Source organism: Callospermophilus lateralis, chromosome 1 (genome assembly GCF_048772815.1).
Source record: "Callospermophilus lateralis isolate mCalLat2 chromosome 1, mCalLat2.hap1, whole genome shotgun sequence".
Lineage (NCBI taxonomy): Eukaryota > Metazoa > Chordata > Mammalia > Rodentia > Sciuridae > Callospermophilus > Callospermophilus lateralis.
In genome coordinates, this window is record NC_135305.1 from 85,707,384 (window position 1) to 85,731,931 (window position 24,548).

The 24,548-nt window shown below is 43.2% G+C and overlaps 1 protein-coding gene and 1 pseudogene across 1 annotated transcript in view; both read left to right on the forward strand.

Annotated features, from left to right (window-relative positions):
- Nucleotides 1-24,548, forward strand: part of Chn2 (chimerin 2) — a 264,189-nt gene that overhangs the window by 63,962 nt on the left and 175,679 nt on the right. The gene's annotated exons all lie outside the window — the stretch shown is intronic.
- On the forward strand, nt 3,975-4,466 carry LOC143405221 (transcription factor BTF3 pseudogene; annotated as a pseudogene).

Consider the following 24,548-nt stretch of genomic DNA (forward strand, 5'->3'; position numbering starts at 1 on the left):
CCTCAAATTCACTGGCAATAAAACAAAACCCTCTTTTTAGGTTCATGGGTTCTATGGGTCAGAAATTCTGGAAGGGTGCACAGGGTACATGTTTTTTGTTTGTTTTTATTAAAATTTTTAACTCATTAGTGTCCAGGATCTCAGCTAGGAAGCTGTGAAAGCTCATCTGGAATCATCTGATAATGTCTACTCACTGACACCGGGCTTCCCTACAACATGGCAGCCTGGTAGCCTGCCAGTCAGATCAGCTCATAGCTCAAACACAGAAATTCCTCAAAACCAGATGGAAGCTATGTTGCCTTTTTTCAACTTGGTCTTTTTCTATCAATGACGATCCATTGTTTCTTTTGCCATCTTCCTTCAATTCACATAAGTCAGAAATCTTCCGAAATTCAAGGAGAGGCTACCTAGGCCCTGCTTCTACTGGAGGAGTATCAGTATCCATTGCAAAAGGACATATGGAATGGGAAATATTGCTATGGCCATTATTGGAAAATGCAATCTGCCCTAAAGAACTCTGGCAGGCCCTCATGTGACAGTAATAGAAGATGGTAAACCAGAAGAGAGTCACAGGGAAAGTGCTATGGAATTCAAGATGTTTTTCCGCAAGGGAGGAGGGGTAGGATTAGGACGTTTGCAAAAGCGATGATGGGAACCATATATAAAACTATGGAGAAGGAAGCAGCTGCATGAAGATGAGTCAGAGAGAGATGGCATTCAGTGTTGGAGTTTGGAGGTCAATGAGGAGGATTGCCTGGGGCAAAAATAGGGAAAGAGACCCACAGGTACACAAGGGAAGGGGGAGGATGAGATCCAGGGAGGGAGGCCCCGCAGCTGTTCATGCTTGTCCTCGTCATGTCTAAAACCCCACATCTACAACTCAGCCTGCAGCACTCTGGCCTCTGCACCCACCACTCCTCTGAGACCTCTCTGACATAGGTGCCTGTTTGTAGTTACTCTTCACAGCTGCTTCCTCCTCTATACTACTTCCTGATAACCCATCTTTGCTGCTGTCCTCCAGGCTTCCCCCTTGGCTGTTGTCCAACACACGAGGGGTGGACTTCTAGTGGAACTGGGCCCCTGCAATGAACTGTAGATTTTGTGACCATGTGTGAGCACACATGTATTTCTAGGAGATGATCCACAGCCTTATCAGAATCTCAAAGTGGTCTCTGAATTAAGAAAAACCAAAGGTTAAGGCCGAATGTTTTCTCTGATACATGGATGCTGATCCATAATGGGGGAAGCCAAGGGAAGAATGGAGGAACTTTGGATTAGGCAGAGGGGAGTGAGGGGAAGGGAGGGAGTATGGGGGTGAGAAAGATGGTGGAATGAGATGGATATTATTATCTTATGTACGTATATGATTGCACAAATGGTGTGACTCTGCATCGTGTACAACCAGAGAAATAAAAAGTTGCGCTTCATTTGTATATAGTGTTGAAATGCATTCTGCTGCCATGTATAACTAATTAGAAAAAATTTAAAAAAAAAAACAAGAAAACCAAAGCTTAAGGTCTACCACATAGTCATGCCATTCCTTAAAATCTATTTTCAGCCCACATCATTTAGTGAAACTGTAGGAATACCTCCCTGGCTACACATGGGGCTTTTCAGGAGAAGTTTAAAAAAATACTGATGACCAGGCCTTGACCCCAGACCAGTGATTCACAATCCTGACTATGGAGTCCAAGCATGCCATTTGTTAAAAGCTACATAAGTGATGCTAATACGAAGGCAGGACTTGAGAGCCATTAAGATTCTATCCAACTGCACAAAGATATCTTCCATATGAAAGAGTATTAGTTTGATAAGATTCTCGGGGGAAGGGCTGTATAGAATATTTCCTATGCCAAATACATATGGTTGTTTTTAAAAGCTTTCAAAGAGAGAATTAACCCTGCTTTGTGTTAGTCACAAAAATGACCCCTGTAGCTAGTACTTTCAACTTGTTTTCTCTTTACTTTCCAAGCTTAAACTGTACTGCCTTAAAGGGAGTTAAATTATAACAGACTGTCAATTTAAATAACAAAAATATGGGGTTTTCTGAAGTGTTAGAGTAGATTAGACACAATTGCTTTCTTTGTGTTGACCTCATTCAACTCCCTAACCACTTTCTTCTTTACCTAATTATTTCCTATATTTTTGTCAAGAAAGGGTATCATATGTACTAAAAAGAAGGTAGATTTCAGTGGGCATAGAGCTTTGGTTTCACAAAAAGAAAAAAAAAAAAACATGTCCTGGAGATGGATGGCAGGACATGGCGACATAACAGTGTGAATGTGCTTGGTATTGCTGAACTGCGTATTTAAGAATGGTTAAGACGGGGGCGCTGGGGTTGTGGCTCAGCAGTATAATACTTGCCTTGCACATGTGAGGCCCTGGGCTTGATCCTCAGCACCACATAAAGTAAAATAAAACAAAAATAAAGATATTGTGTTCATGTATAATTAAAAAATATTTTTTTAAAAAAATGGGTCAGATGGTAAAATTTGGGTGGTGTGTATTTTACTGAAATTTAAAATGAATATAGAATTTTTTTAAATTAGACAATTGTTAGGAGCAAAAAAGAAAGAAAAAACAACTAATTTAGGTGGAATAAATAACTGGCCTTTTAAAAGTTCTGGTATTTCTTTGCAAAACAATCCATCCGCTGGGAAAGGGAATGAGAACTAACCAGTTCTCTCAAATCACAGTGGAATCAGGAGCGTGAACAGCAGCTGCTGTGGAATGTTCAGAAAAGTTGGCCACAAGTTGATGGATGAACATGCCTTGGAGTTGGCAGGAACAGGAGGTTAGGGACTCGCCTTCTCTGCATTCTGGCTGATCCACCTGTCCAGTCCACTGCCCTTATTCCTTCAACTTTTTTTTTTTCTTTTGATTCTAAAAGCACCATTTACTCAGCTTTAAGTTTTCTGAAGGCTCCACATTGCCTCCTGGATCATGTCTTCCCACCTCCTCAAGGCACTTCTGGTTTCCCTTCTGGCTTCTTTACTGTGAATACTCATTGGCTTCAAGACCCAATAGCTAAGAAGAGGGCACAACTTTCACTTGCTCTTGCAGACTCGGTCCGGCCAAACCCACTATCTTGAAACCTCTTAAAGCTTTGGTTTCTCCTGAGCTCATTTCTGCACACTAAACTCCCTGGCTGTAAGACCAAGCCTCCCTGAAGTCTAGCAGACTGTGACCTTGCAGTAAGCATGGGACTCCTCCAGCAGAAACACTGATTCCATAGAAACCTCAGAGAGAATAAAGAATCTTGGCGCCAACTGGGCTAAGTGCAAAGAGCGCTCTGCTTTGATGGGTGATTATAACAGAAAGCAAAAGGCTTTGAGTCTGAGTCAGCTCACGAGGGCTGTTTGCTTTTTTTGTTTTTTGGTATGAGGGATTGAACTCAGGAGCGCTTGACCACTGAGCCATATCCCCAGCCCTTTTTTTAAATTTGGAGACAGGGTCACTCTAAGTAGCTTAGGTCCTTACTAAGTTGTCATCCTCCTGCCTCAGCCTCCTGAGCCACTGGGATTATAGGCATGTACCACCACCACCTAGCCTGAAGCCAGTTTTGAATGGTAAACTCTTGACAGCAGCACAAGTAATTATTAGATATTCTTCCTGCTGCATAACTATTGCCCAAATGACTGCCCAGATGCATGTGTCTTCTATGAAACAAACCCCTATACACTTACAGCAGGCCTGCAGGAAGTTTCCTAGGCATCTTACCTGCAAAGCATGCACCATAAGGTCTAGTCCAGAAAAGGGAGACTCAATGAATATTTCTTTCTTCCCTAACTTCTCCCTTCTCCCTCCTTTCTATTCTGTCACCCCCTCCCACAAAAACCTTTCTAAAGAATACATGATCTCCCCTAGTTGCCATCTTGCATCCCTGTGTGTGTGTCTAATCTCAGCTAGTCTGCCTGAGATTCCCTGAGCGCCAACCCTTGTCCCCTATGCAGCCCCATTTCCGCTCTGAAAAGATGAAAGAAAATATCATGAACCAGGAAAAACTCACCAAACTGCAAGCACAAGTGCACATTGGTGGGAAAAGAACTGCTCACAGAAAGAAGAAGGTGGTTCATAGAACAGCTACAGTAGATGATAAAAAAAAAACTTCAATTCTCCTTAAAAAAGTTAGGGATAAACAATATCTATGGTATTGAAGAGGTGAATATGTTTACAAACCAAGGAACAGTGATCCTCTTTAACAACCCTAAAGTTCAGGCATCTCTGGCAGCAGACACTTTCACCATTACAGGTCATGCTGAGACAGAGCAACTGACAGAAATGCTACCCAGCATCTTGAGCCAACTTGGTGCAGACTGTCTGACTAATTGAAGGAGACTGGCTAAATCTTTGCCCAAACAATGTGTGGATGGAAAAGCACCAATTGCAACTGGAAGGATGATGATCATGAAGTTCCAGATCTTGTAGAGAATTTTGACAAGGCTTCTAAGAATAAGGCAAACTGAACGGATCAACTTCTGAAGAAGATACACTTGAAGTTACTGGAAGCTGCTATTTTTATATTAAGACTGCTTTTTAAAATTGTCTTGTTTATAGATCTGATAAAATCTAGATTTCTAATATTTCTAAGCCCAAACCCTTGGACACTGCAGCTCTTTTCAATTTTTGCTTATGCACAATTTATTCTTTGCAGCTAATTAAGCTGAAGAAGCCTGGAAATAAAGTTTGAAACAAAGGTTAATAAAAAAAAAAAGTGAGAGAGACTACATGATCATCCTTTAAGACACTAAACAGGAAATGACTCTAACTGCCAATAAGAATATATTTACTAAATAACAAACTGACCATATTGTCTGTCAGATGGACCAACATAACAAGAGTTTTTGAAATGATGCATTTTCTGGAAAAATCTGTGACCTTCGGTCTTGGTGACTGTTATTTTAATATGCAGCAAGATGGTATGAAGACAGTTGGATGGGATCTAGCAGTTATTGACCATTTGTGTGCAAAATATTGTTTCAAGTTTTAAATGCATTACTTAATGTTAACAAGCGCCCAACCATGGTAGGCATTACCCCATTTTATGTTGGGGGAGCTGAGTTTTGGAGGGAACTATGATTTATCCAGAGTCACCCAGCCAGAGCGTAAAGTAGTATATTGAGCTCAGGTCCACACCCCAATTCTTTACATTATAGCACATCTTCAGCATGGTTCTGGGTACTGCCCATCTTTCCCTTCTTGCCATTCCTTCCTGTCCACACTGCTGACCACACCCGTAGCAAACAATGGGGGAAGAAACTCTTTTCCCAAAGCCTCCATCTCTCCAGAAGAGACATCTTGAAAACCCAGCTGAATTCTCTGAGAGCATTTTTTAGATATGAGCAGATTAACTGCAAGTTGAGCCCTTTTCTTTGTTTAAGGTGAGTAGCTAAGGTCATTTTCTGTTTGAGGTCAACCCATCTTTTAAAGGAAAGATCAATATGGATTAAATCCCTTTTTTTCCGGTTGAGATTTTTTTTTTTGCACTGCCTCTTTCTCCTCTACTGCAGGAGCACTTAGGACATTTTTAACCCCATGATCTTGGTCAGGAAGAGCCTGGTGACCTCTCCTGTGTTCCCTTTGGCAGCCATACCGGAGAGTACACCACCCTATATCCCTAGGGGACAACCCAGGGTTTTGTGCATGTTGGTCACTGAGGGTAAATTTCTCAGGGGCTTATCCAAGTATTCAAAAGGCAGCTACTTCCCTACAGGGAAGAAGTCAGTGGGAACAAGGTCTAGAACCCAGAAAGTGGCACTGGTGGCCTTTGACATTTTCTCTGGTTTCCATGGTTTGGGCTGTCATCATATCCCTGTTCTGGGAATCTGGGATTGTTGTCAGATGAACTGTTGAGTGGGGCCTTCTTCATGCCAGAGTTCTGCCAAGAATACCGGGCAAAGACTGACTCCAGAGCTTTCCATGTACGCGTGCCAGGCTCACCCGAGCCATGTTTTGGCCGATATCTAATTTGGATGACTCTCTTTGAAGCAGGACAGCCAAATCAGTTTCTTGCTGATAACTGTGATCAGATTTTCTAGCAAAGTTCCCACATAGTGGGGATAAACAGGGAGGCAGCCTGAGGTATTGATTTGTGTTATGGAAGGTTCTTTTACATGGAGAAGCCTGGATATTTTGAGCCTTTTCTTCCCTGTACTTTTTCTATGCATGATATGGGCCAGAAGTCCTTTTGAGTATTTCCTTCCTTCCTTCCTTCCTTCCTTCCTTCCTTCCTTCCTTCCTTCTTTATTTGTTCTTTTTAAATATACATGACAGTAAAGTATATTTTGACATATCATACATACATGCAATATAACTTCCCATTCTTGTGGTTGTTCATGATGTGGAGTTACACTGGTCATGTATTCATATAAGAACAACAGGAAAGGGCTGGGGTCTTGGCTCAGTGATGGAGCACTTGCCTTGCATGTGTGAGGCACTGAGTTCGAGCCTCAGCACCACATAAAATAAATAAAGGTATTGTGTTTATCTACAACTAAAAAAATGTAAAAAAAAAAAAAAAAAAAGAACACAGAAAAGTTATGTCTGATTCATTCTACTGACCTTCTTGTTCCCATCCCCGTTTCCCTCCATTCCATTCCCCTTTGTCTCATCTAGTGAACTTCTAACCACCCACCCCACTTATTGGGTGTTAGCATCTGCATATCAGAAAGAATATTCAGCATTTGGTCTTTCTTTTCTTTTATATTTTTTTTTTAGTTGTAGATGGACACAATACCTTTATTTTTTTTTTAATTTTTACATGATGCTGAGGATCAAACCCAGTGCCTCACACATTCCAGAGAAGCATTCTACCACTGAGCCACAACCCTAGCCTGCCTTCCTTCCTTCCTTCCTGCCTGCCTGCCTGCCTGCCTGCCTTCTCTCTCTCTCTCTATCTTTTTCATTCTATCTCTATCAAAATTCCTGGATTGGAGACATACTAGTAGATGTGGCTGGTGCAAAAAAAATGTCATCCATTTTAGATAACAGGAGGAACTATAGATTGTTTGATAGTGTATTTGCCATTTTCTTTCTTTGATTTTTTTGGCTTTCACATTTCGTGCCATTTAGAAAATAGTGTCTCTTTGGGTCCCATCATTGGCTAAAGAGAATTTTTAAAAACAACTATTACTAACTACTCTGTGCATTTTCAACTTCTCTTAAATCTTTGCCCTTGGAAGATAATATTCTCTAGGTAGCTTTGAAGATAATAGTAGAGGTGAGAATGCACAGAAGCTCCTGTACTGATTCCCAGGGAAGGCTTTTCCAGATGTGGAATGCCACCGGGAGTTGATCTGGCTTGGATAATTGAAAGCTGCCAGCCTGTAATCTTCTCTGCTAAATTGGGGCAGGGGCCTCAGAAGGCAATACAACAGCTGGGCTGCTGGGAGCCAAGTCCCTGTACATGGCACAGAGCTCCTCTCCACCGCTCTCTGCAAGGACCTCACCCCCTAAAGCTGCATGCTTTGCTGAGCAAGGCAGGGGAGCCTGTAACTTCCACCTGGTGTGTGAGAGGAAACACCATGATAGATCCGCTCAACTGGGACACAGCTGGGTATGGGGGATTTACTTTGTATTGCATCAGAATTAGCATTTTCTTCTTAAGTTCTTCTGAAGATCAGTTCTTAAGGTGAGGTAGGACCATAACATAGAAGGATTGAGAAATCAGCCGAATAGAGAAAACCTTCCCCTTTCAGGGACTGTGAAGGATGTGGCTCCTGCCCTAGTTCCATTTTCTGCCACTTAATGCCAGTTAAGCCTTACCCCCACGAGATTCTTCCAGCTTTCTGACCCTCTCATTTCCTGATTTGATAATACTACCTGTCCTATTTACGTCACAGGCTTGTTCTGGGGATTAGAGAAGTTAATATAAGTGCCTTGTCCCCTGTAAAGCCAATTTAAACAGAATACACAGATGGGTTAAGAAACAGTTCCTGGTATCTATAATTTCTGATTATCTTCCTTTTCTGAATGATGGCCTACATGGTGAAGGCTGCCTGGTGAGAGTCAGAGCTATCATTTGGTGAAGACTTTTTGTGTGCCCTGCACAGAGCTAAATTCTTCCCAGGCACTATTTTATTTACTTCTCAGGATTACCTTGCCAGCTAGTACAGATCTACTGCTTCAGTTCACCCAAGCCAAACCCTAGTTCTGAGTCTTGTGGGCTCTTCTAGAAAGGCCTATGTACTTCCCTCTGAGCTGCCTTCTAAATGAAGGGACTGCTGTCACCATTTTCAAATTTGACACTTTAATAAATGATCTAAAATTGTATCCATTGCTGGGTCACTTTTTAATGTTTGAGTGCAGCACAAGGTCAGAAGTGGTGGAATGCAACTGTAGCTATTGGATGGAGTGAGGAGATAGGGCACTGGAAAGAGAGGAGGGGAACAAGTGAGGGTGGGGAGAAGAGAATTTGTGACTGCAAGAAAAATATGTCAATTATTTCATGATAGGAATAGGGATTTTGTGATATGCATTTTTTATTTACAAACTTCATCTGATATTTTACATGTAGATAGTCCTTAAAAGCATCCAATTAATTAGTAAATGGACTTTTGATGTTCCTAGTGCAGGAGATTTGGGACTAATGATCTTGATAATCTTTGCAAAAGATTAGGAGAGGCCTAAAGTGAGACAATTCCGAAGATTTCTAACTATTACTGAACATCAGTGATTATGTTGAGGGAGGGTGGAGGATGTGAGCAGGAGTGGAACAAGGGGTCAAGGTGGGTGAGAAGCCTTCCGAAAGGGCTTTTACCTGCAGCTCCCCATGTGACAGGTGTATTTTAACTTTGGTCATAGTAGGTTCCTGCCTGATTCCAACAGTAAGTCAAGTTCCAGCCATGGGCTGTTGTCTGAATCTAGCAAAAGCCCTCTGGTTGTTTGTTCCTAGTTATGCCCAATAAACAGGTAATGATTAAACATATTTTCATGGCAGCCCTTTTAATACAGAGCTTTATGATTCTGGAGCATATACTAAATATGAAGCACTGTGCAATTCAAAAAGACCCAGGGCTCTTTCCAGAAGCGTCTGAGTTGGGAGTGCCTCTGGCTCGACAACCCCTCTGGTATTCAGTGAATTCTTTCTGAGAGCTCCAGCCTACCTGGATAGACAGGAGACTTTTCAGTTTGGTAGGAAACCAAATTCTTTCTCTCCAGGCTGACAGTTGCATTTGAGGTTAAGAAGTACTATTTATAAACAAGAAGCAGAAAGTGACTTCCTTTGCAAAATAAATTCTTATGTTTCAAATGTTGATTATCCAGTGTTGTAAATTATTTAGGACTTTTGTTTCTCTGCCTTCTTGGGTGGCTTTGCCCTTTCTTGTCATATCCTCCTTGCCTGTAACAAACAGTTGAAGTACAGACATGAGTTCAAACTGGAGTCAATCATTTTGCTGCTAACGAGCAGCTCCTGGAGGGAAGGGAGGGAGCATTTCCTACTCATCTTCTCATTTCTTCCCCAAGCACTTCATACAGGTGTCTAGGAGAAGCTTCACATTAGATTGACATGAATATTTCACCATGGTTGCAGGAAAGAGATAAAGTTGAGGCTTTGGCGTTGTTTGCAGGAAGGGATTCTGAGGTCCCTGGAATCTGCAGAGAATATAATTCTGCCTTGGCTTGGTGTCAGTCATAGCCCTTTTCACATAAGAGGGGGATACTTGATCTGTAACGTGCTGCCCACTGATTGATGGTTGGCATCTCTTGCCGCAGATGTGGGACTTCTTTGGTCTCCAGAGCCCAGGCTCTGGACCATTTCTGACTCCTGGGTCTAAATGCACCTCCCTCCCTTGTGAACCCACAGAAGTGCTTCTGTCTTTTTGACTGATGGGCAAGGCTCTTCATATGCATGTGGACAGTGCCTGATTGACACCTGAGGGACTGAGGAAAGTCATTTTCTCAGCCTTGCCAGGGAAAATAAACAACTGTGAGCCTCCAGGACCACAGGCAGAATAAAAACAATCCAATAGTAAGGATTGGAGGCAAAGCAGATTATAAGACTACTGAGGAGAGAGGCTGAGCCCATGACCAAGAAAATGGTGAGTCTGGAGCAGATGAATGCTTGGCCACTGAGCTTCCAATGAGCAAGAAAGAAAATTTTAGGGCAGTGGCTCCTAAAATTTTGGGCCTTAGGAATTCCTTATTCTCAGAACAATGATTGAGGACCCAAAGTATTTTTATGTGGGTTATATTGATCACCATTTGCCATATTAGATATTAAAGCTGGGAAATTTTAAAAATCATTGACTTGTTTGTCAATTGCAAACAAGTCTATTTTATGTTCACATAACTTATTTTTATTAAATAAAATATTTTCCAAAATAGTGAGAATAATGCCATTATTTTACTTTGCTGTAGATCTCCCTAGAGTCTGGCCTAATGAGAGATGGTTAGACTTCATATCTGCTTCTACATCCAGTCTGTTGCCATATCACATTATGTACCTTCTGGAAAATTCCAGCACACACTTGAGAGAGATGAGAGTCAAATAGTATCTTAGTATTATTACAAAAAGTAGTTTTGACCTCCCGGGCTCCTGTGAAGATCTCAGAACTCCTAGGGATCCCTATTCAATGTCTGCCTAGGTGCAGACTCCCATAACACTTGCCTCTCTCTGATCTAACACATCTTATATGAGCCAAGAAAATATTTTTTTATGCCTTTTGGTATTAGTGTGACGTATATCCTAGAAAAGAATTGACATTGAACTGGGGCCAGATGGCAGCCTATAATCCCAGTGGCTAGGGGGCTGAGGCAGGAGGATTGCAAGTTTAAGAACAGCCTCAGCAATTTAGCAAGGCCCTAAGCAACTTAGCAAGACCCTGTCTCAACATAAAAAAAAAAGGGGAGGGGGTTGGGATATAGCTCAGTGGTTAAACACTTCTGGATTCAGTCTCTGGTTTAAAAAAAAAAAAAAATTGACATCGAATGTCCCATTGGGCAGCCTGGCCAAACTCTTGTTCATAATCCAGAGTATGTGACAAGTCTCTTTTCCACACTTTTCAATATGTGGACTTCAAATTGTATGTGCTCCACTTAGCTTAGAAAAGACATATGTTTTTCCTCTTCACAGTTACCAAGAGCTTTATAATAGAGAAGTAGCTGCTCTAAGGTCTCTCCTAGCTCCCTGTTTCTCTTGCCCAAGGGCAGCTTAAATGTGCTACTCGACTGACCAACAGATGGGCACTTGACCCAACTCATCTGCATTTCCGGAGTGCAACATCATCTCACTTCATCACTCCCTTTTCCTGGCACTGATCAAGACAGTGATTGAGCTGACACAACACGATGAGCATGAATGGGAAGCCATGGTTTGTGAGGATTATGTTCTAGTTTCACTTAGCTCCAGACTTTTTCCCCCCCGCTGGCGAGAATGACACTGGTACAGCCAGTCAGTCTGCGGCCAACGTGCAGATCAAAGAGGGGCCGGTCACAAAACAAACCAAAACACATTTCGATGTTGTTCTAACACAGGAACATCATTTTTAATGTGGCTAGGAAAATATTCAGCTTTGTTCCTGTCTTTTGGGAAAACCGCATGCATGGGCGCTTTGACCTCTTGAGAGCTGGCAGAGGGACAGTCTCTGTAGATTCAAACAGTCATGGAATTTTATAGAGAACAGAGTTAGAGATCACCCAGCATGGAGGGAGGTGTGTGTGCGTGTGTGTGTGTGTGTGTGTGTTGCACATGAGGCAAGGAGGCACAGGGTACAGACTGTGTTGCCATAACAAAGATCCCTGGATCGCATCCTTTTGTCCCCTGCCAAACCCAACTAGCACACAAGCAGCTCACTAGGGAACTGGAAAGCCAGCGTTCTCTGTGTGGTCCCTGTGACCTTGGCAATTACTTTGCCTCTCTGTGGCTCAGCTTCTTCACCTATACAATGGGCATAACTACAGTATCCAGCTCATAAGGTTGTTCTTAAAATAGCAAGACACAGCATTCATAGAGTTTCTTAAATTTTTTTTTATAATACATAAAAAGCATGAAATAATTGGCAGGCATTATTATATTCTTATTATTGGCATCCCTAAAACTTGGTTTCCTCATCTGCAAAGTAGTAATTACCAGGTTGGTGTGGGACTAAGTTGGAGAATATATGGTTAAGTCTCGGAGAAAATATCAAGGACTTACTATTAAAAGTAAAGCAGCATATTTTAGGGGCAAGTCAAGAGAACAATTTAATTTTGTACCTAAGTGTTTTTTCAAGTGTCAGACTTCAGTCCTTGAAGAGTAACACATAATTATTTGCACTGTTTTGAAAGCAGGGCAGTTATTTTTAAATAAATGAATATATAATCACAACTAGAGCAGAAACAACAATATAATCACAACTATCAAAGCAATAGCTAGTGTGTGTGGAGTGCTTATCTAGTACCAGCACTGAGCTGAGAACTTGATAGGTGGTGTACGTCTCTCATCTCACCAGCCTTTTGAAAGAGGTGCTATTGCTGTTCCCAGTTTACACTTCAGGAAAGTGAGTTCACTTGGGGTCCCTTGGTAGCACGTTCTTGGGCCAATACTGACCCGAGGCCAGCTGGTTTGGGGGTCAGTATCCTTCACTAGCGCAGTCACAGAACCAGGGTTCAGAGGGAGGTAGAAGTGCATTACATCCCAGGTGGAGCTCAGCAGGCTGCAATGCTGCGCTCTGCAGGAGAACGAATTAGATTTTTAGTTCTTCTTAGATAAGATAAAAGATGGGATGTCTTATCATCAGTATTTGATGGTGGGGTGGGCAGTGGCTGCTGCTGCTTTGTGAGCAAATCCTTGATCTTATGGCCCAGGGATTGAGCCAAGAATAGATTCTTGCTGTAGAGAAGATCAGATGCATGACCCCCAGAGCTCTACAAGGAGTTGCTTGGTGAGAAGTACGAGGAGGGGGATGGGACAGAAATCCATGCAGAGTTTCTGAAAAGCCCAGAAAATAGGTATGCAAGATGGGGACAGGGAGAGCCCCAGGTGAGCTAACACCTGGAAGGGTAAAGAAATAGTTCCTGAGGTGGACTGTGACCCTCCCTGGAACCTGGGGAGTATATTTTCCTGTCTGCATCCTACCTAGACTATTTGGTATAATGGGATTGTGCCACAGCAGGTATAACTGGTTCTCTTAGGGGAGACTGTGTAACGGTACAACACTGGGGAGTGAAACTGATCAAAGTACATTTTTAAAAATTTTAGTTGTAGATGGACACGATACTTTTATTTTTTATTTGTTTATTTTTATGTGGTACTGGGGATTGAACCCAGTGCCTCAGGCATGTTAGGCAAGTGCTCTACCACTGAGCCACAACCCTGGCCCCAAAGTACATTTTTACATATACATAAATATGCCATAATGAATCCACATTCTGTATAATGCCATAATGAATCCACATTCTGTATAATGCCATAATGAAATTCACATTCTGTATTATGAACATGCACCAATAAAAAAAAAAGAAATGTAAAGTAGAAGAAGCTAGTGGGAGGTGTAGGGAGACCTGAGTTCAAATCCCAGTTCTGCACTTCCAAGCTGTGGTTGTGCAAGTACTTCATAAGATGGTTGTAAAGATTAAATAAGAGATTGCATGTAAATGAATCATCTGGTCCACCGAAAGCCCCAGTAAATAGGAGCTATTCTTATCATTGTTATCATTATAATTAGATCTTCCCATTGGCTGGTTCCTGGATTTTCCTGCTGTGCTGAGGGGTTGTTCCTTGTTTTCTCATAGGTGCATTGTCTAAGTGCAGGATGGAATTGTCCAGGCTTCTCTGCTTGATCCTTCTAGTGCATGCCGTAAATCAATATGCAAGATGGGATGGCTGACTGCAAACAGAGTCACACCTGGCTCAGCTGATGAAGGTCATGACTTACCATTTCCTGATTTGGTGGTTCACCAAACTCCGCCAGGGTTCATAAGAACTCTGTTCATGCATTTAATGTGTCACCCATCTTTCCACCAGACAGAAAAGGCTATTAACTCTGAATAAGACCTAGGCTGCAGCTGTGAAACACAGGGACCACCCTCCCCTTGTGATGTGGATCATTAGCTGAGCAAGGAGCCCCATGAATTTTACAGCATGCCCTTTTCTTGTTAATTGAATGATCCAGACACAAATGTCTTTGGGGCACCTTTAGTCCCCAGATTGTCTGCCCAAGGGAGAAGTCCTCTGTGTGTGGCAGACAGAGCCCCGCCTTGTGTGATCTGGCTACGAATCTGGCTGATGATGTCAAACACTCATGGATACAGAGGCAGGGTAAATGTAGGCAAGAAGCAGGTGAGGCAGGGTAGGTATCAGGTAGCCCAAGTGTACCACAGTCCCAGTGTGTGGCCCATGCAGCTGGGTCTGGGATTTTTATTAAGTCCTCCAGTGAGGACTTGCCAGGAGTTACTAGAACCTTGCAAACAGGTAAACAGTTGTGGTTAAGATGTGAGCCAAGGCCGAAACCCAGGAACCCTGGTAAGTATAGGGAAAGTGGGCAGAGCTTAGCTGTGGTATGTCTTTCAAGCACTTCTGAGCCTTATACGTGCATCACAGGTTGGCTGTTTGATCACATGTATCCTGGGGATTTTCCCAGCATCCTCTGGAAGTTGGTCCTTAGCTTCTGACACCAGCATGTCTCTTCAGGCAGCACCATCTACTCAGGCCATGGTGGGGCCCACCTATCTTCCTTCTCCTCCATCCCATTTTAGCCACCATTTTTTAAGTGTAGTCACACGTCAGGCACAGTGTTGCCATTTTCCATATACTCTCCTTTAATCCTCTCAATAACCTTGGGAAGTAGATGTTATTATCCCCATTTTGCAGGCAGAGAAACTGAGGTGCAGAAAGCATGAGTTGCTTATGATCATGTAGCTGATAAACAGCAGAATGAGGATGTGGTTGAGGCCTGTCTTTCCCAGAGCTCATGCTCTGAACCACACTGTCTGTTCTGTGGTCAATTGAGATGGAAACTTACTCTAGGTTGGGCAGCCACCTCTCAGTTGCTGCAACAGGCTGGAGCCCTGGTGTGCAATTTGGCTGCACATTGCCATCTCTGGGAAGCTTTAAAAAGAGATTTGCTGTTGGCCTGAGGTGCAGCCTGGACATTTACTAGAGCAGGGGTTGGCCAACTTCTGTAAAGGGCAAGTAGTGCCTAGTTCAGGCTTCAAGAGCCATAGTGTCTAAACTATTCAGTTCTGCTTTAGTAGAGACAAAGCAACTGTAGATGATACATAAATGAATGAGCAGGGCTGTGTTCCAGTAAAACTTTATTTACAAAAACAGATGGCTGGCTGAAATTGGCCAGGAACCAGTTTGCCAAGGACTGATCAAGTCAGGCAAATCATTCACAGATTCCATCCCATCACCAGGGAGATGAGAATGTGTCTTTCATCTGTGGAACTGGTGTCTGGGTATCTTGGGCCAGCCCTGGGCACTTCAGGCCTTCCAAGCTACTACTTTGCTGCAGACTCAGGAGGGTTGGCCCAGTCCCTATGAATGAGCTTCTACAGTGGTCTCTTTTATGCTGAGGACCCCAGTTTCCTGCTGGTTGGAAATCCTGCCAGGAGCCATCACTTGTTCAGCGGGGGTCCTGTCTGGCTTGCTAGACCTCCCCCTGGAGGAGTTGAAACTGCCCCCCTAAATTCTGGCTTCCAGCCAAGCCCTCTGTAATTAGAAGGATTAGCTGGATCACAGGGCTGCCACCTGTTTGATAAGGAGGATGGCCCCTTGGTGAGCAAGCCTCCATTGCTGGCTGTCCCTCTAGAGTCAATCTCCAGGGAGGCCCCGCCCCACCCCCTGGGCAGCTCCCCACCTTCTCCTTCCTGTGCCTTCCTGGTGCCTGTAGCTTGTATGAGAATATCCTTCTCAGCCAAGGGATTCAGAATATCAGTTTTGTTTTATGGAATATTACTGTAGTAGTCCCAAAATTGTGGGTTTTGATTATTTACAAAGTCAAAAGGACCACCAGAAAAATAAAAGCTGCTGAATTACTTGGGGGTGATTGGAATTAGGTCCCAAACTCCTGAACACATGGACATCAAAGCCTGCTTTCCTTATGTGCCCTCATCTGGCAGCTGTCCTTGGTAATGGGATAGAGGGACACCCCAGAAAATGCTGGGTTGAAGGGAAATTAGGACTACAGGTAGCATTTGGGATGTAACAGTTTCCGTGGTTTGGGATCCTGGTTTGATTTGGGAGTGAGGGCCGCAGGATAAGAGCATCATCTAAGCAGCTCAGAATGGGTGCACACGGCCTCCCAGTTGGTCTACAGGCTCCTTGACTTCCTGCAGCCTCCTGACCTACCTCCACCTTTCTCTCCTCCTAGCAGAGGCTGGCAGCCAGAGGGCTCCATAAATAGCCAAGAGAACTAACTGAAGGGGATCAGACTGCTGTTGAAAAGGGCTTGGACCCTTCTCCCTCTTCCAGGGAGAAAGTGGTGTTTAAAAAATGTAATAATAAAGCCAGTAGTCTAATCTCACATTCCAGAGTCATAGAGATCCCATCATATCCTCAACTGTAGAACAGTATCAGAAAAGCTATAAGAGAGAGACAGCTCTGAACGCGAGAAATTGGTGTGGAAGCCTGAGGGTTGGGGTACCTTCTCATGGGACCTGAGAAGTGAGTTTGGTTAAATGAGGTCTCTAGCTTGAAAAGGTTGGGAGGGAGGGCACCTCTGGGTAGACGGATCAGCATGTCAAAGGCAGGAATAGGGTGTGATCATGTGACTGGAATGTGTGATCCATGGCAGGGGAGAAGGACAGTTTGAGTCTGGAACGTGGCTAAGGGATCTGCAAACCAGTATGGTGTTCCAAAAGGCCCTTAGAAGAGTAATGAAATCTTGTCTGATTTAGGAAGATGGTGGAGTAGCAGCGGGAGCCCTATGGGAAAGCTGTTGTAAAAGCAAAGTGGCCCCCAACCAAGACAGTGTAAGCAAGAGCGGGAAGGCTTGATCCCACCTAGGAGGGAGTTGATTGACTAATGAAGATGAAGGAAAAGGATTAAAAATATAGAAGGTGGTGGGGAGGAAAACCGATGGGTTTTAAGAGATGTGTTTGAAGAGTCGGAGGAATATACAGATGGAGTGATGCATTAGGTTGTGGGTAATACAGGACAGGAAATTTAGACAGAGGCTGGGAGCTAAAAGTGAAATAAAGGTGGTAATGAAGTTCATGGAAATGAATGAGGTAGGTAACTCAGGGAGTTTGTGGAAGGGAGGGGAGAGAAAGTGAAGGGACTAAACCAGAAATCCAGGGACACCTACAGTTAAAGAACAGAGTGAAAGAAGACCCAGCAGAGCAGACAGCCTTCCTGGGTGGATCAGCTGTGGATGGGTGGGTTCAACTGGGTTGGACCTGTTAACACCTGTGACTAATGGAAAATGTACTGGGAGATGAGCTATGGTATGTTTTAAGTAGCCCAGGAACCTTGCCCTTACTCCCATCACTAAGGACATTAGACTTCACTCATTGCTTCCTTCGTTAATTAATTTAACAAAGATTCACTAAGTACAAGACACTGTGCCTGGTTGTGGGTGCAAGGAATGCTTCTGTTCTCTTTGCTTACAACTTAGCAGAGAAGACAGACATTAAGCAATACCTCAACTTCTTCCTTAAAAAAAAAAAAAAAAAAAAAAAGAGCCAGGTATGGTACAAATGCCTGTACTCCCAGTGTGTCGGGAGGCTGAGGCAGGAGGATTGCTAGTTCAAAGCCAGCCTCGGCAACTTAATAAGGCCTTAAGCAGCTTAGTGAGACCCTGTCTCAAAATAAAATAAAAAAGGACTGGGCGTGTGGCTCAGTGGTTAAGTGCTTCTGGGTTCAATCTCTGGTACCCCCCCCCCCAAAAAAAAATTGGGGCTGGGGATGTGGCTCAAGTGGTGGGTTCGATTCTCAGCACCACGTACAAACAAAGATGTTGTGTCCGCCGATAACTAAAAAATAAATATTAAAAAAATTCTCTCTCTCTCTCTCTCTCTCTCTCTCTCTTTAAAAAAAAAATTATAAGAGTCACAGCAATAAACCAGACATTTATAGGGCTTCTGGTCTCTAGATGCCATTACATACATTAATTGGCTACTTAACACTGACAACCTTATTTGCTTTCAAAGACTACACACACACACACACACACACACACACACACACACAAACTCAGGAGCACTCTACCAGCCACATCTCCAGCCCTTTTTTTGTGTTTTATTTAGAGAAAGAATCTCACTGAGTTGGTTAGCACCTTGCTTTTTGCTGAGCCTGGCTTTGAACTCATGATCCTCCTGCCTCAGCCTCCCGAGACAATGGGATTACAGGTGTGCACCACCATGCCTGGCCCAAAACTGTACAACATCTTTTTTTTTTTTCTCTCTCTCTCCCTGTATGTACAACATCTTGATGAGCATTGTACCCAAAATATAAGACAAAATAAACAGTGACAAGTCTCCCTTCTACTCTGTCCCTGGTCTCCCTGTTTCTCTTCCAAGAGATACCATTTTCTGTGTACCTTCACATTCTTTGCACACACAAGTCATTACCATATGTATACATTCCTTTTTTCTCTCTTGACCTTTCTTTTTGACAAAATGCTAACAAAACATTGATGATTCTGTATCTTACCTTTTTGCATAACAATATATCCTTTGAAGGATATAGCACAATTTTTACTTAAGCAACCCCTGTATTTATGGTCATTAGGTTGTTTCCAATATTCTGCTGTTAAAAGCAATGCTGCATCATTTCACACATGTGTAAGTATATCTATAGGATGAGTGCATCAAAGGGAATGAATATGTGTTAGTAAATGTGACAGTTATTCACAAATTTCTCCCCATAGGGTTTTACCAACTTGCACTTGTATTAGCAAGTTTTCCCATAGCCATGAGGATCATAAGAAATAATGCATTTAAGCCACATTTGTGAATGGAGAAGGGGTCTGCATATCTAAAGGATCTTCATACTCTTGTGCCAGCTGTTTTCATCCTGCGCAGCGATGGTTATCTGTCAGGGTGATCCCTGGGAGTGCTGTCTCGCTCTTTGCCTCTGCATGGGTTGTTCAGCTGGGAGAGACATCTCCATGTCCTAATCTTCTCTAAAGTTCACGTGCCGTGGGGGCTGGTGCTGCTTCTTGGGCATGGGCTCCTGGGACACATGCCACGTTGTGCCTGAGTGCATTGATCATCAGAGGGTGTCTGCTGACAGTTGGGTGGGCAGAGCTCAGCCTCCTCCATAAACAGCGTAGAGATGATCGTGTTGGCTCGGCAGTGGCATGACAGAACAGGTCAGGATGGGAGCAATGACCTCACCTGGGTTTCGACAAGCACTGGAGATGTAACTGATAAAGCATGTCGACTCATTTGTCCATACAAGCCGTCTGCGATGAACTGTGTGCATTGCTGCTCGTTCTGTTTGTGTTGCAAACTCCATTTCACCTTGGAGGTTGGTGAATGCTAATTAAGCGGCTCCAGGGTTGTCTCTTACTGAGACAGCTCCTCAATTCCGTTCTACAGATTGCCACGGAGACATCTCAGTTTAATAAGAAATTTCTATTGAGTACCCACTATGATCAGACGGCGGCGGCTGTTCCCATTGACTCTAGATTGGAATTGCCTTGCCCTTCGCCTTTGCTCAGCTCTCATTCTATTTTTCATTAGATCACAAAAACTAGACCACAAACCAGGGATGATTCACTTTGCATGAGAGAAACTTTTCCTACACAGCAGAAACCTGTTGTGTGTCTCTCTGTCGGTCGGAGACCTTCTCTGCCTGCAGTTGGATGTGAGAGCCAGAAGCTTATGCCCTAGTGGTGCCCCATTCCCTCCTCAAGGCACCCCTGAGGAACACAGTTTGAGAACCACTGATCTGATCAAGCAACCCATCCCACCTTTACATTTTCCTCTCCACTATCCTAAGCATGATTTGGATGCCTCTCTCCACTTGCTATCTGTAAGCCATCTTTTGGAAAGTTTTCTTTTTTCCTTTTTAGTACTGGGCATTAAACCCAGAGGTGCGCTACCTCTGAGCTACATCTTCATTCCTTTTTATTTTTTATTTTGAGATGGGGTGTTGCTGAGGCTGGCTCCAACTTGAAATCCTCCCACCTCAGCCTCCTGAGTTGCTGGGATTACGGTGTGCACCGCTGTGTCTGGAAAGTCTTTCTTTTGTATTAAAACCTGTTCCCCATATAATTCCTGTTATTTGTGTGCCATAGGTAATACCCAGAACAAATGGAACCCTTCTCCTGTAGGACAGATTATCGCATCAGGTCTCATGTTTCATGTATGCTTTCTATTTTCCAGACCAAACCCCTCCTTGCCCTTACAGGAGTTTCCAGTCCTTACTTTCCTACTGAACTTCAGCAAGCCTGTGTTTCCCTGAGAGTAGGGTCAGGAACTAAGCACAAACTCTTGGTGTGGTCTGTGTCTCATAAAACACAGCAAGCCTCGTAGAAGCCACAGTCTAAATATTCTGTTTCCATCAATGCAGTGTTAGACCACATTTGCTTTTTGGCAACCACAGAGAAGTGCTGACTCATACCACACATAGCGCCAACCCAAAGGCCTTTCTATACATGTGGCTGCTAAGGTATGTCTCCACAGTCCTGTAGTTGGGTGTGTTTATTCTAACCTGAATGCAAGCTTAACAGTTCATCCCCCTCGCATCTCACCAGGGATCTGTGGCATATCTTGTGTGATCCTGTTTATGTCAAGCAGCAACATTGCTCTGTTTTCCCAGCATTGCCTCAACTCTCAATGTGATAAGTATGCCATAAATATCCTCATTGGAGTTATTGACAGAATGTTGGAACTGGACAAGGCTGAGGTCAGAGCCCTCTGGCACCACACTGATGATCTACTCCCAGTGTTTGAGTCTCTGAAACAGTTACAGCCAATGAATTGTATCATCTGATGGCAGCCATCCAGCTCCTAAGGTACCCCCAGAAGCGTCATGAACTCTTTCCTGGCACCCAGGTACAAGGCGTTGAGTCCGCTTGCCCGACCTCCCAAGCCATAGCAGCTCCTTGTGAATGCTGGCAAGTGCTGTGTAGCATCTTTCCCACGATGGGTACCACACACAACCCTCTATAGTTTGCTTCCCTTGGCGGGGGGTGGGGGAACAGCATTTTCTCCTACAATTTCATTCTTTTTCGTCTTTTTCTTTTCTTTTTTTTCTCACTCCGTGGGAAAACATCAGGACTATTTAGGAGATAATTTTTTTTTTTTTAATTTATTTGTTCTTTCTAGATATACATGACATAGAGTGTATTTTGATGTATTATACATACATGGAATAGTGTAACTTGTTCCAATTAGGATTCCATTATTGTGGTTGTCTATGATGTGGAGTTACATTGGTTGAGTATTCATATATAAGGATAGGAAAGATAAGTCTGATTCATTCTACTGCCTTTTCTATTCCTATCCCTCCTCCCTTCCCATCATTCCCCTTGTCTAGTCCAATGAACTTCCAATCTTCCCCTCCCTTGTAGTGGGTTAGCATCCACATATCAGAAAGAACATTCTGCCTTTAGTTTTTTGGGGTTTGGCTTATTTCACTTAGCATGATATTCTCCAGTTCATTTACCAGTAAATGCCATAATTTCATTCTTCCTTATGGCTGAGTAATATTCCATTGTGTGTATAGACTACATTTTCTTTATCCATTCATTTGTTGTAGGGCATCTAGGTTGGTTCCACCTGGCTTGGCTATTGTGAATCGAGCTGCTATAAATATTGTAATGGCTGCATCATTATAGTAGGCTGATTTTAAGTACATTGGGTATAAACTGAGGAGTGGGATAACTGGATCAAGTGGTCATTCCATTCCAAGTTTTCTAAGGAATCTTATTTAGGCTATAATAATGAGTGTCAGCATACTTAAAAGATTGAGGAAGGGCTCTTTTGATTTCAGAGGAGAGCCTACACTTGGAGTCACAAGAAGTAGGGTAGTACACTAGAAAACTCAGGACCAGTTGTAGGAGGTGGCTGGGATACATTAAAGGTGAGGTCCACATTGGACAGGGTGGTGAGGGAAATGCAGGATAAGCTGAGTATGTTCCCCAAGGTTTTCATAGGGCTAAAGTCAAGCAAACATCTGCAGGTCACCCCTCTTTTCACCTGTGCTGTTGTCCTTTCTCTCTCATCCTGACTTATGTTAAAACACCTGAGGGGGGGGCATTGTTCTTGATAGCACTGGAGACAGCCTCTGCTCCATGTGGGTTCTAGGGATGAATGAGCTCCCCCATTTACCCCAAAGTGAAGATTCTGCAAATCCACAGTACATAGAGGGATCGGAAGCCCACATGAGGGCTGGGGTTGTGGCTCAGCGGTAAAGCGCTTGCCTAGCACATGTGAGGCGCAGAGTTCGATCCTCAGCACCACATAAAAATTAATTAATTATTAATTAAAGGAATCGTGTCCAACTACAACTAAACCCCCCCACCCCCGCACACACACAAAGCCCACATGAGTGGCAGGGCAGAGGTAGCCCATAATTGTCAACACATCACTGCTGTCCTGTCTTGGTTCAATTTTTCTTATACTTTTCTCTTTATTCATATTCATTATACAAAAATGAAAGTTGCCACGAAAATTCCTGGATATTTATATTACCTAAGACCAAGTACTCGTATGAGATCACTGGGAAAGAAGTATTTTAATTGTTGCGGTGAGCTTTGACAGCGTAGTGTCCACCTGCTGTTCACTCCCTAGCGTTTATTAACTGTCTTGTAACTATCTCAGTTTCTTGGGGAATGGGGCTCCTATTCTGTTGGCTACAAGTCCATTTGTTCTAGGGGAGTTCTCTTGTCTTGTTGGGGGCTGGGGTGCCCTCTGGTTTAACTTCGTCCTATCAGAACACAAGGTTCTGACATGTTTGTTTCAGGCCAAAGAGAAACAGATTTTTGTCGTGGCTTCTGGAAGAGAGCGCCTTGGTTCCTTTGGCTGCACTTGGCGCTCTCGGGTTTCCTGGCTCAGCCTTTTCAGTGGCCTTGCTTCCAGGAAGGGAAAGTCTGAGAGAGAGTGGCAGCAGCATAGAGGCAGGGGGAGGAGAGGGGAGCAAAACTGGACTCTGAACACAGGAGGAGCAATGACGAAACTAGGCTTCAGGGGTCACTCTGGACAGTGAGTCTCTGGGCATCCGTTTTCTCACCTGCAAAATAGGAATCATGATATAGCTCTTCCTGGAGTTGTGTGAGGACCAGGGGAGTCCTGGGAAATGCCGAGAACAGTGCTCAGCACTGGTGTATACCCTGCAAGTGTCAGTCTTCATCTGAGCTCTCTCCCAAGATGCAGCTAAGCTGAGACCCACTCCTGGATTTTTTCAGGCCTAAAAAAAAAAATAAATTCTCTTTTGTCTTCACCAATTTGGCTTGTATTTTGTGTCATTTAACCTTCAGAGTCCTATTTAATAGTTTTAGTGAAACAAATTCTTACTCAGTTTTCTTTTTTGTCTTCTTTAACAATAGTAAGATAAAAATAATCCAAGATCAGATGTTCCTTTTCTGATTATTGCCTAATGGTGAAACATTATCTTGGAACAGGCTAATTTCCTCTCCTTCCTTTCTTCTTGGTTGCATTATTTGAAATTTATTCCCAGCATTTCTTTTAAAAAATATATATATATATGTATGTACATATGATATATATATATATAGTGCTTATTTTCCAGCATTTCTTTAAAAAAATTGCATGTCATGAAGACCTCTGGAATTGCAATTAGATGTTCATAACAAGCAGTATTCAATATGTGCAGTATTCTAAAATGATGAGGTCAGATGTTTAAAATAAAATATAAAATCATTAAAATAAATATATATTAAAAACCAATTAATATTTTAAAAGAAACATACAGGGAAAGAGGAAGCCCAGAGTGGGCTGGGGCTTTGGGTGGGGCTAGGAAGCAGATCAGAAAACATGGCGACCCGTGCAGGGTTCAACCAGTGCTTGGCTGTGTGGTCAGAGAGGTCAGTTCTCCCTGCTATTCTGGTTAGAAGAATAAAGATGATAGCTGAGATTCCCTCTTTATTGAATTGAAAGTGAATGAAAGCTTTCTTAATCACCTTAAGTAATATATTTAACTTTCTCTGTGGCTGAAATGATAGAAATTAGAAACATGTGACTCTTAATGAGACTGATCTGCATTTTTTGATCACTTTAGAATTTGCAGTGTCTGTTTTAAGGTCACCCCCGCTATTCTTGTTCTTTAACTAAGGGTTTTTGTTAGTCTTTTCCCCTCTGTTTTCTTCTGTCTTAAAAGACCACCTGGCCTTCTGCCTGAGTCCTTGCTGTCCTTAACAGTCATCAAGGAACTTGGCCATTTGCGCTGAGACCAGTAGCAGAGGCCCTAGTCAGCTTTAATTAGCAGACAGCATGCAGAGAGGAACAATAAGAAACAAAACTAGTAAACTAGAGAAAATGGAGACAAAGCGCATGAGTAGAATCAGCTCTGGGAGCTGGGAAGAGGGAAGCCACAATGGTGCCATTGTCCCTTTTTCTTAGCCTGTATAGCCAGGCCAGGCGTGAAGTGGGCACTCGTGGGCCTGTGGAGCAAGCCAGGGATGAATACACCAGGAATAAGCATTTGGCCGTGTGTG